The 12,019-nt window shown below is 41.2% G+C and overlaps 1 protein-coding gene across 1 annotated transcript in view; it reads left to right on the forward strand.

Moving 5' to 3' along the window:
• LOC100659604 (disks large-associated protein 1) overlaps positions 1-12,019 on the forward strand; it is a 63,147-nt gene that overhangs the window by 19,880 nt on the left and 31,248 nt on the right. The gene's annotated exons all lie outside the window — the stretch shown is intronic.

Genomic DNA, 12,019 nt, shown 5'->3' on the forward strand with positions numbered 1-12,019 from the left:
TCTGGGTATGCCCCCCAAGTCCAGGAGGGCAGGGAATCAGCAAGCAGGATGATTCTGCTTCACTGTACAGTGGTTTGGCGAGGTGTCTGAGCACATACTAGGTGGGTACTATCTGCCTCCTAATGATGGTCTAACAGTGTGGGAGCATTCACAACCCCTCACCATTTGGGCGGAGGTGTCTCACAGGCAGTGGTATGGGCTTGCTTCCCACTGTTAGGCAGGTCGTTGAGTTGCAGGAGGGGAACGGCAGGGCAGGCCGGTGTGGTGGCAGGCCTAAGCACCAGTGGCACTCTAGCTGCAGTAGGGGCTGGTGGGATGTGTGGGGAGGTGGCCTGGAGAGCTAGGGTGGAGTCAGAAAGAAAAGAGAGAAGAAAGAGAAAGAAAATATGGCAGCATAGTGGGAGCTAATGGGTGGAGGGGAGGCAGACCCTAGTGTCAGTGGGAAGGCAGGAAGGTGGCATACAGAGCTAGGTCGGAAAGAGAAAGTAAAATAAGGAAAGAAAAGAAAAAAAATTGTGGCACAGTGTAGGCCTTTGAGTAGGGGAAGGGTGGACCTGGGGGCTAGTGGAAAGGGAGGGGCAGTGGCTTACCTAGACTAGGTAGGAGGAAGAAAGAAAATAAGAGAAAAAGAATAGTGGCACAGCAGGAGCCAGAGGATAAAGACTGGGCAGACCCGGGGTGGCAGCAGGAAGGGAAGGGAGATGGTGTATGGGGCTAGGTGGGAGGGAGACAGAAAAGACAGGAAAGAAAGAAAAAAAAAAAGAGGAAAAAAAATGCTGATATGCCAGGAGCCAGGGGATCAGGGTGGGACAGACCTGGGGTAGTGGCAGGAAGGTGGGAGAGGTGGCATACAGGGCTAATGTAACCGGACGAAGGTTCTTGTCCTGTCCTATTAGCTGACCAAAATAAGACGGATGCCACACCACCAGTTGCAAGGGAACAGAAAGTAGAAATTTATTGTCTGCACAGACAAGGAGCAGTGTGGGGTCTAGCGAACATAAGGCCATGTGCTCGCTGTCTGAGGGGGTTGGGGAACTTTTTATTTCCAATGGCATCTAGGGGTTGGGTTTGGTGCCCAGAACTCTCCGCCCTCAGCCCTCGCATGCCCACATTTGGAGGTCCAGATGTTGAGTCATGTTGGTGATGTTTAGGTCCAAGGATAGACTGAGGACACAGCTCTTCAGGTCCTGTGCATACACCAAAATCTTGGTTCACACATGCGCAGGATTCTGGTACCAGATTCAAACTGTGGTTACGGCCACAGCGCGGTCGGGCCAAACTGTAGTTAGAAGCTGTGACTTGGCGAGCTGTGAGAGGGACGGGGAACCTCGGTGGAGAGTGAGGAAGTCTTGGCAGAGGCTTCTCTAGGTGGGAAGGAGTAACGAAAGGAAGACAGAAAGAATAAATGGCAGCATGGTGGGTTCTGGCAGGTGGGTGCAGGGTGAAATCTGAGGCTAGTGGGAAGAGAGGGAATGTGCCGTACAGGGCTAGGTGTGAGGGAGAACGAAAACAAGAAAAAAACAATTGCAGTGTGGCAGAACAGTGAGTGGGGGTGAGGCAGACCTGGGGTCCAGCAGGAAGTGCAGGGTATATGGGGCTATGTTGGAAGAAGAATAAATACAAAGTAAAAGAAAGAAGTAAAAGCTGCATGGCTGGAGGAGAGGTGGTTGGCCCAAGGGAGGGAGTGCTCTATTGTAGACCCTGGCAATGGGGGCTGCCTGGATGGGGGCGGGGGGGTGGAACTACTCATCAGAAAGTTGAGGGGTGGAAAAGCCTATTTATCTGGTTACTGGGTGATTTGTCTCCTGTTGGGAGCCCTGTGAAGTTGCCGTCCCATACTCCCTGTCTGGGGTCATTGCTGGCTGTGTTTCAAGATGGCCACACTGTGCCATGTTATTTGGCAGGGGACCTCCACTCTGTATCTCTCCTCATTGTCTGTTTTCTGTCAGTTTCTTCATCCAGTCAGTATTTGATCTAGTTCTTTATCCCTTCATTTGATGCTTAGGGTTCCAGGATTGGCATTTGTATCTGTTTTACTTAGTTTTTCAGGTTTTTACTGCACAGGGACAGCGTGGTACATCTGTCTAGGGTGCCATGTTGGCCCCACCCTCCACAAATGACATGTTGGGAACTCCACCCCAAGCGTACTTTTTTAAAAAAAAAAAGTTTTAGTAAAAATGTATGTAACAAAACGTTTGCTAATTCAGCATTTTTTACGCTTACAACTCAGTGACATTGGTTTTGTTCATAACATTATACAATATCACCACTGTCCTTTCCAAATGATTCTACCACCATTAACAGAACCTCAGTGCCCCCTGAGCTAAGATTCTTCCTTTTCTCCTCCCTCCCACCCGTGGTAACCACTAATAAATTTTTGGTCTCTTTTTTTTTTTTTATACATTTGCCAGAAACCCTGGTGGCGTAGTGGTTAAGTGCTATAGCTGCTAACCAAAGGCTTGGCAGTTCCAATCCGCCAGGCGCTCCTTGGAAACTCTACGGGGAAGTTCTGCTCTGTCCTGTAGGGTCTCTATGAGTCGGAATCGACTCGATGGCACTGGGTTTGGTTTTTTGGTATATATTTGCCTATTCTAGATATTTCATGTAAGTAGGATCATATAACATTTGTCCTTTTGTGACTGATTTATTTCACTCAGCATAATGTCTTAAAAACATTATCCAATTCATTGGTATAAAGTTGTTCATAATATTCCTTTAATATTCTAATATCTTTAGAATTTGTAGTGATGTCACCTCCCTCATTCTTCATATTGGTGATAGGTGTCTTCCCTGCACACCCCCCAGCACCAATCAGTCTGGCTAGAGGGTTATTAATTTTATTAATCTTTTCAAAGAACAAACTTTTAATTTCATCAGTGGTTTCTATTGTTTTTCTGTTTTATATTTCATTGATTTCTGCTCTATATATTGTTTTCTCTATTCTGTTAACCATGGGCCATATTTGCTCTTTTGTTTTCCGTTTCTTAAGGTAGAAGCTGAGCATTGATTTGAGACGTTTATTCTTTTCTACTACTGGTGTCTAATGCTATATATTATCCTCTTAGTACTGCTTTAACTACATTCCCTAAATTTTGATATATTGTGTTTTCATTTTCATTCAGTTCAAAATACTTTCTAACTTCTCTTTTAATTTGTTCTTTAATCCATAGTTACTTAGAAGTGTGTTATCTAATATGATGGTTAAGGTTGGGTGTCAACTTGGCTGGCCAAGATTCTCAGTGGTTTGGAAGTTATGATGTAGTTTGGTAGCTATGTAATGATGTAATCCCCTCCATAATGTGTTCTAATATAATCACCTCCATGACGAGATCTCTTTTGAGCAACCAGTCAGTTGAAAGGGAGTCTGCTTGAGGGTATGGCCTGCATCCAATACAGGTGGAGTTTCTGGTAAAACTCTTCGGCTTTTGCTTGCTCTGGATCCTGTAGCTGGCTCCTGTTCACCTGACCTCTGGTTCTTGGGACTTGAGCTAGCAGCTTATCTACTGCTCTTGGGTTTGCCAGCCCCTGCAGTTACATGAGTCAGGAGAAGCCTCCAGCTTGACCCAAGAATTTGGAACTTTTCAGCCTCTACAACCACGTGAGCCATTTCCTTGATATAAATCTCTCCACCTATATGTTTATATGCTTCCCTGGTTTTGCTTCTCTAGAGAATCCAGCCTAAGACATCTAGTTTCCCAGTCTTTTAGAATTTTAAAAATATTTTTCAGCTATTGATTTCTATTTAATTTCAACATGGTCAGACAACATACTTTGTCTTATATCCTCTAAAAAAAAGTTCTTTGAAATCTGTTTTATGCTCCAAAATATAGTCAATCTTGATAAATGTTCTGTGAGTACTTTAAAAAGATGTGTGTTCTGCTGTTTCTGAGTGGAATGTTCTATAAATGTCAATTAAAAAAAAATAGAGCAGGTTAATTGTTGAATTCTTCTGTATTCTTTCTGATTTTCTGTTTACATGCTCTATCAGGTACTGAGAGAATGATGGTGAAATCTCTGACTGTAATCGGAATTTGTCTGTTTCTCCTTGTAGTTCTGTCAGATTGTGCTTCATGTATTTTGAAACTCTCTTCTTGGATGCATAAATATTTAGGATTCTTATGTTTTCCTGATTAATTAACCCCTTTATTATTAGTAATACCCCTCTTTCTTCCTGATAACATTCTTTGTTTTGAAATCTACCTTACGTGACAATATAGCCATTCCATCTTGTTTTCAATAATGTTAGCATGGTACATCATTTTCATTCTTTTACTTTTAAACTACCTGTGTCTTTATATTTAAAATGGGTTTCTTGTAGGCAGCATATATTTGAGTCTTGCTTTTGAATCCCATTTTACAACCTCTGCGTTTTAATGGGGGTACCTAGACTATTTACATTTAATGTAACTATTGACGTGCTTGGGTTTAAGTAGGCCATCTTACTATTTTTCTTTTACTTGTATCTCGTCTTCTATTTTTTTCTTCTTTGTTTTGGATTAATTGAATATTTTTTTATGATTCCATTTTATTTCCTTTGTTGGCTTATTAGCCAAAACTCTTCATTGTATTTCTTCCTATCTTTGTTTTTAGTGGTTCCGTTAGGTTCCTTTAATTTATCGCAATCTACTTTGAAATAGAATTGTATCACTTCATGGATAAGACTGTTTCATCAGTATTTCTTCGCTTACATTTCTCCACTCCCAGCCTTTGTGCTATTTTAATCAAGCAATTTACTTCTACATATGTTATAAACTCCACAATATAGTGTTATTATTTTTGCTTTAAACAGCCAAATATCATTTTTACTGTTGTTTCAATTCATAGCAACTCCATGTGACAGAGTAGAATGGCCCCTTAGGGCTTTCTTGGCTGTAGTCTTTACAGAAACAGATCGCCAGGTCTTTCTCTCAGAGAGAGGCTGGTTGGGTTTGAACCACCAACCTTTTGGTTAGCAGCTGAGCACTTACCTGTTGTTTCGTATATTTTGTCACTTTTTTTGGTTGTTGCAGGTAGGAGAGTAAATCCAGCCCTTCTTGTTCTACCTTGGCCAGAAGCAGAAGTTGTCCGTATAGGTTTTTATTTGGCCCATAGCCAGGTCAAGCCCTGTATTTAGTACCACTCTCTGGTTTGGAATGCACTAGAAAAATACCAGAGCCAAGGGAAAAAAAATAGAGCATTCCAGCCAAAGATGAAAGTAGCTTTACCTTTCTAGCTCTAAAATAAAAAGTTGGATGCAATCAGCATCAGTAAACTCTTTTAGGTCTAAGTTCTCTGGTTCAGTGTCCTGGCAGTGTCTCCTTAGTTTTAGAGTGGCATTATGTATAATTGGTGACACTTCTTTGAGGTCTACTTGTCTCCTGGGCCTTTTCTTGCTGCTAATTGTCACATTTCTCTGGTTGCTGTACTTCCATCCTAATCTCTAGTTCAGAGGAAAATCAGCCAGAAACAAGAGAAGCTATGGACAAGTATGTGGTGCAAGTTCTAGCCTCCAGCCGTGTTCCAACTCAGCTGCCTTTCATAAAAATAGAAAGATATTTGTAATGTATTTTGGTATAATTTATAAAGTAATAAACTTTGTTCTTCACAACTGAGAGTGTTAAGGGGAGATAGAAGTTTTGAAAACGTAAACTTCTTGTTTATTTATTGAAATTGTCAAAAGATCTGTCTTTAGTGGCTGTATAGAGAAGCTACTTATCTCACAGCATTTTTCTAGGAAGAGAACTCCAGAAAGTTATTTTTATGGTACATATATGTTTAATGTGTACCTATGTCTTTGTAAACTAGTTCTTAACTGACTGGGATCTTTATCTAGAGATCATCCAAGCAGGAGTCAATGTTGCTACAAGGACTATTTGCCTTCAGCCTCCGGAGAATTAGAGAAAAATTTCCTAGAATAAATGGGTGGCAAACCACTTTGTGGTCTCTTTTTCTTCCTCACCAACTCTCTTCATACACATTGTTCCTCTGTTAAACAGGTGAATTCGGATAACAGTGAATGTCTAGAGTACGGTTCATGTGTTAGGAGGTGTGTGTATGCAAAGGGAAAGCCAGGAAACTTTCATTTATGTTGGTGGGATAAGTATGGGAACAGGTAAATATTGTGAGGATTTGCATAAAAGCCTCTGGTCTCTCTCTCTCCTTTTTAATTGTGGCAAAAATAAATATAATAAAACATTTGCCAAGTCAACAAAAATTCCGTGTTTATGTGTACAGTTCAATGACATTGATTACATCCATCATGTTATGCAACCTTTACCACTATCCGTTTCCAAATTATTCTACCACCATTAACAGAAATGCAGTGTCCTCTAAGCAATGACTCCCCTTCCCCCCGCCCCCCGCATCCCTGGTAATCACTAGTAGGGTTTGATCTCTATATATTTGCCCTTTTCATGTAAGTGAGATCATACAATATTTATCTTTTTGTGACTGTCATCTCACCAAGCGTAACGTTTTCAAGGTTCACCTATGTTGTAGCATGTATCAGAACTTCATTTCTCTTGATGGCCGAGTGGTATTCCGTTGTCTGTATATACCACATTTTGTTTATCCATTTATCTGTTGTTAGTAGACATTTAGGTTGTTTCCACCATTTAGCTATTGTGAGTAGTGCTGCAGTGAACATTGGTGTACAGGTAAGCCTCTGGTTTTTCTTATCGCCAGTCGATATACTGTAGCCACGTCCTTCTTTCCTCTTATACTTTTTACACATTAAGCAATAATACTCAGGTTCCCAGGGTACACTTAATGCTAAGGAGGAAATTCTGGCATCAAAGTATGCTTGTGAGTGACCCCTGCCATTCCCGCAGGCCTGTGACTGCACAGATGGAGTCATAAGTGTTGACGGAAAACGTTGCTAATCTATTATGAGAGCTGCTACCCGTTTCTAGAAATGAATGCATCAGTAAATAGAATATTAAGTTTTTGTTTTTTACCAGAATTAGCTCTACTGCCTTTTGCATTTCCATAAGTAACCCAATTCTGACTTTTTAAAAATCTCTTTTGCTTCACACATTAAAACTGTGGCTTCGTGACTGGGTGGAACAAGCAAGTGAACAAATAGCATTGTTTCTCTTTTAGCACAATGTCAACTACTATGAAGAACCTCTCTTGATCAGAAGTCCCTTAAATATGTAAACATTTGGGCTTTTAGTGATTTGTGTCTTTTCACCCAAGCAGGATGTTAAAACAAAAAGCCAAAATCAAGACAGCATCTTCTGATAGCCAGTTTAGTTACCACAGACTTGGAACGGGCTTTGGCGGTCAAAAACATCCCCTTCTTGCCAGCCCAGAAACCTTGAATCAACCCCACTCCTCACAATTTCCTTCGACTACCACATAGCCTAGTACCCATCCTTAAGAGTATACTTGGCAGATAGTTTCTTTTCTTTGCCAGGTTAACAATGCCATGACCTAGTCAAATAGTTCTTTATAGTACACCTGAGTTTTAAAGGTGTGGCATTCATGCACTTCAAATCTCAAAAGCATGAAACTTGGCATAATTCCTGATACTTTTCTTCCTCCTTCCTTCCTTCCTTCCTTCCTTCCTTCCTTCCTTCCTTCCTTCCTTCCTTCCTTCCTTCCTTCCTTCCTTCCTTCCTTCCTTCCTTCCTTCCTTCCTTCCTTCCTTCCTTCCTTCCTTCCTTCCCTTCTTTTCTCTCTCTCCATCCCTCCTCTCTTTCTTTCTTTCCTTCTTTCTCTCTCTTACTTTCTTTTTTCCTTCGTTCCTCCCTTTCTTTTTTCTTTCTCTTTCTTCTTTCCTTTCTTCCCTCCCTCCTTCCCTCTTTTCTTTTTCTTTCCTTTCCCCTTCCTTCTTTCTTTTCCCTTTCTTGCCCTTCAGTTTCCCTTTTACTTCCTTCTTTTTCCACCTTTTTATATTTTTTGCAAGTAAATTTAGCTTACAGAAAGAAAATTGACCACCTGACTCGCAAATCTAAAAATCTATGTCCAAAAGTGAAACTCAGTAAAAAATAGTTGTTAGTGAGACCTCTCAGGTTTTTGTTAGTTACCTCAGGGTCAGTAGCCAAGGAGTGTGACCTAAAGCTCAAGTTGCTGAGGTAAAGCAGTTCCTTCTGTGGCACTTTCAGTTCCAGGGTGTTTTGTGGAGACTCCCAGACAAGGTTCCTATAAACAACAGCCCCTCAAGGATGTTAGCACCTGCCCAGTGGCATGCTGGGACCCCTCAGAAGTTATCAGATAGCAACAAGCCCACTGCCTTTTTTCCATCTCCCCCCTTTCTTTTATTTGACACATGCATTACAATTATTTAGAGTAGAGAAAAACTTTATGGAAAAAATCAATTCTATCTTCCTTTGCTTAATAAGATTTCCAAGCAAGACAAAAATGAGCATGGAAAATTTAAAATATCCAATGAATGCTTGTTTTGAGATAGCTTTAAAATCTGTTGATGGGACAATGCTAACCACATGCAAAAAGAGTTCCTTCCAACTGAACTTTAGAACAAGGGTTATATTTCTCCATGTACTATTCTAATTTGGAAGTTGATCTGACAAGAAAGAGTCAGCCTCTTTTTTAGGACAATTTTATTCTTGATCTCAGCCTCCCCTACGCCTTTCTTTTGACCTATCTTTTATTTTATATAATGAGACATCTTGGGTTTTATATCAGCTAAAGAGTGCCATTTCATGAAATGCCAAGATGGTTGCACTTTTGAAGGGTAGCATTTTCAGATCCCACATGTATTCAACCTTGACTGAGATTTAGTGGAAAATGTCTAACGGATCCTATAAAGAAGGAACAGCATGGGGCTACTGTTGCCCATTTTGAAACTCGATTTAGCCCTGAAAAGCATCCGTCATGAAAATGAGAGGGACAAAGACGGTAACCAGAGACGACAGCATTCTGCGGCAGAGGAGCTGAATCAGGCTCCCTGAAACACGTTGATGACTGGGGTCTTACACAGCAGAGATTTGCAGTTCCAAAGCATGTGTGTTACAAGGACACTGGCTGGGCTTAGGTTGCGTCCACGACTCACTGTGTTTAACAGCAGCCCATCATTTATGTAGACAAGAGCAGGGCAGGAAGCCTCAGAGGTAACAGGCAGCATGGGAATTGAGCCTCAGCAATTTGCCACCTATGTGTGGATTTGTAATCTGCTCTACAGAAAAGTGGGAAAGAGAGGTTGAAAATCCTCTAATTAGAAATAGAAACTTGTTTCATAGAAGGAACACAAAGCCACAGCAGAGGGGAATGCTAGCAAGTGACTTCATGCTCGCTGTTTAGAACAGACCAGGTATTGTGTTCCATACTGGTCCATCCAGTCTTTGGTTTCATGGTTTTCTGCTCCTGAGGCCAGAATATTGGCTGCTGCTTTTCAGAAGTTGTAATCATTACACACTGTGCCTGTAGGGTATGAAGGGTGAAGAGGCTTCTGGACTAGAAATTGTAGCTTCAGAAACAGCAAGCCACTGAGTCTAGCTTTTCAGTTTATACCATCAACCCTCAAGGGATATATATATTTTTAAATACAGAAACTTATCTAGTAGCCGATTCTATGTTCTTATCAACATTTAAAAACAGCAATAACAACTCGATTGTACCCTTCACCCAGAAGGAACTTTTCACATGAAAGACATAAAATGGTTTGTAGAGCAGAACATTCTTTGAAAGCACTGGGGGAAGAAAGCACTTGCTTAAGGAACTTAATTGATAGAAACACGGCAGCTTGGACAGGGTTGCCTGAGTTCAAAGGCACCGCTTTTAATCCCAAACCATTTTAATTTTACTTAACTTTTATTTCTTTCTGGGTGACTAAACTGGAAACTTCTATTAATCTACTGCCAAGTCATTTTTCTTAAGAGGGTGGATACATTTACAAGATCCATAGCCAGGAGCCGCCTGTCAGGAATGTTGGCAGTACGGTTTTGTGTAGATAAAACAGAGGCACAGGAAAGCAGGTCATTCTGTTTTCCATGCGGAGCAGAATCTGTCTTTGGCAAGTTTGCTCCAGTAGAAAACAGTAAGCGCTGAGCACTCCTCTAAGTTTTGAAATGTGATGCCTCTGGCAGTACATGGTCTTGGAAAGTGGTGCTTTATGTTTTTATAGTTGGGATTTCTTGTCAGTAGAAGAGCCAGAATGTCAACAGTTGCAAGGCAAGGCATCCCATTAATACAGATTCAGCTGGAGAGAAAGCTCAGCTTCAGGAGGTGACATTTAATGTTTGGGGGATGAACAGGAAGAATGCTGAAACAGCCTATGGCAGCCAAGAAATTAGTGGTTGTTTGAAGAACCATTTCAGTGTCATTGCTCATACAAGAGACCTGTAACATTGCTTTCAGACTTTCACACTACATGATTTATTTGGGGGCAGGGACCCATTTGAGAGTTAAGGAACTTACAACAGTGACTAGATATAATACCTTCCACAGAAATGATTTATTAAAAACAGCAAATAGTTAAGTGGGCCAGTTTTGGCCAGTCTGCCTTTATTAAGTGAATGGCCAGAATCACAGCCTATTTGATCATTTTGACTATCCTAATAGCAAAGACACTTGAGTCCCTGAGTGGCACGTTCAGCTACGCTTGACTACTACCTGAAAGGTTGGTGGCGAACCCACTCAGAGGCATCTTGGAAGAAAGGACTGGTGATGTGCTTGCAAAAAATCACAGCCATGAAAACCCTATGGAGAGCAGTTCTACTCCGCACACATGGGGTCAGCATGAATCAAAATCGACTCAATGGTTTTTTAGGTCGTTTTAATAACAGGTACAGATCAATACTTCAGCCACTTTTATTCTTGATATTTCTCCTCTGGGGGAAAAAAGTGGATTTATTGAGATGGCTATACTCTCTCCTTTTTGTTACTCCCAGTCTGTCAACCATCTTGGAAATAACTACTTGCCTATATTGTTCTGGCCATTCTTTTTTTTTTTTTTTTGATGGACCAGAGTATTACTTTTAATTGACTTTAATACAGTGATCCAGGATACTTAAGAAAAAGATATAGAAACTGGTATATTAAATGTATGGACATTGCTTAGTGCACTATCCTTTAAGGCTCGTGCTATTTAATGAGACATTAACTGAAACATCAACTGGCAAGTGAACCATGTTAAATTAGCAAAATCAGGAGATAGTCAAGAAAATGAAATTTCCCCCTTTGGTAGATGAATGTGAACACTAAGCACTTACAGGAAAAAATGACTGTTTTTTGCTGAAGGGTTGGGAGAGGTTCTATTGGGTGGTAGAATTTGAGCCGGATATGGAGGTTTGAGGTTGGATAGATGGATGGATGGATGGATGGGTGCGTGGGTGGATTGACTGGTGGATGAGTAGATGGATAGAATACGGACAGAGAGAAAAGAAGAAGGAAGAGGACCCTGAGGTTTTCTTAGGGGCTGCTCATCGAGCCAGAAAGGCGATGTCCTGAAGAAAGGAAAGTAAGATTAACAGACGAGAAAGGAAATGAAAAGTTACCTTCCACAATGCCTCCAGCCATCAAGTTAAGGCAGAAAAAAATGTCTGAGCATCCGCCTTCTTTATCCCTACAACTCTGGCTTGTCAGTTTTAACCTGTAGCTTCTAGGCCTATAACACAGAACAGTTAGAAAGGAAAAAAGCTGTCTGGCAAGAAGAAGGCAGGTGAAGGCTGTCTTTGTTATTTCGGCTTCTTGGTGAGTTCTGGAAGCACAGAAGTGTGTCCAGCTCTGCGAGATGTACAAAGCAAGGTAACTCACATGGCTGCTGTCTGCAGCAGATTTATAGGACTTAAGTTCTGTCATTTTTCTGCCTGCCCCGGGGACCAGGGAAGCTTTTTGTTTTTTTAATCACCTCAGGCTCACACTTTCCCTCAACCTTTTTCTAAGAAAGAATTTACTGCTTCTGTGTTCTTCCCTATCTGGCCCACCTTCCTTGTATGGATCAACCAGAGTGTATCAGGTCCTTTCGTTGAGCAGCACTGATCGTGTTAGTATCCATGTACAATATGCTCACATTGAGTCTGTTAACAGGTTGTCTTTTATCACCTCGGTAGGAAGACTGTGAGGAGGAAAATCAAAG

Source organism: Loxodonta africana, chromosome 11, assembly GCF_030014295.1.
Source record: "Loxodonta africana isolate mLoxAfr1 chromosome 11, mLoxAfr1.hap2, whole genome shotgun sequence".
Lineage (NCBI taxonomy): Eukaryota > Metazoa > Chordata > Mammalia > Proboscidea > Elephantidae > Loxodonta > Loxodonta africana.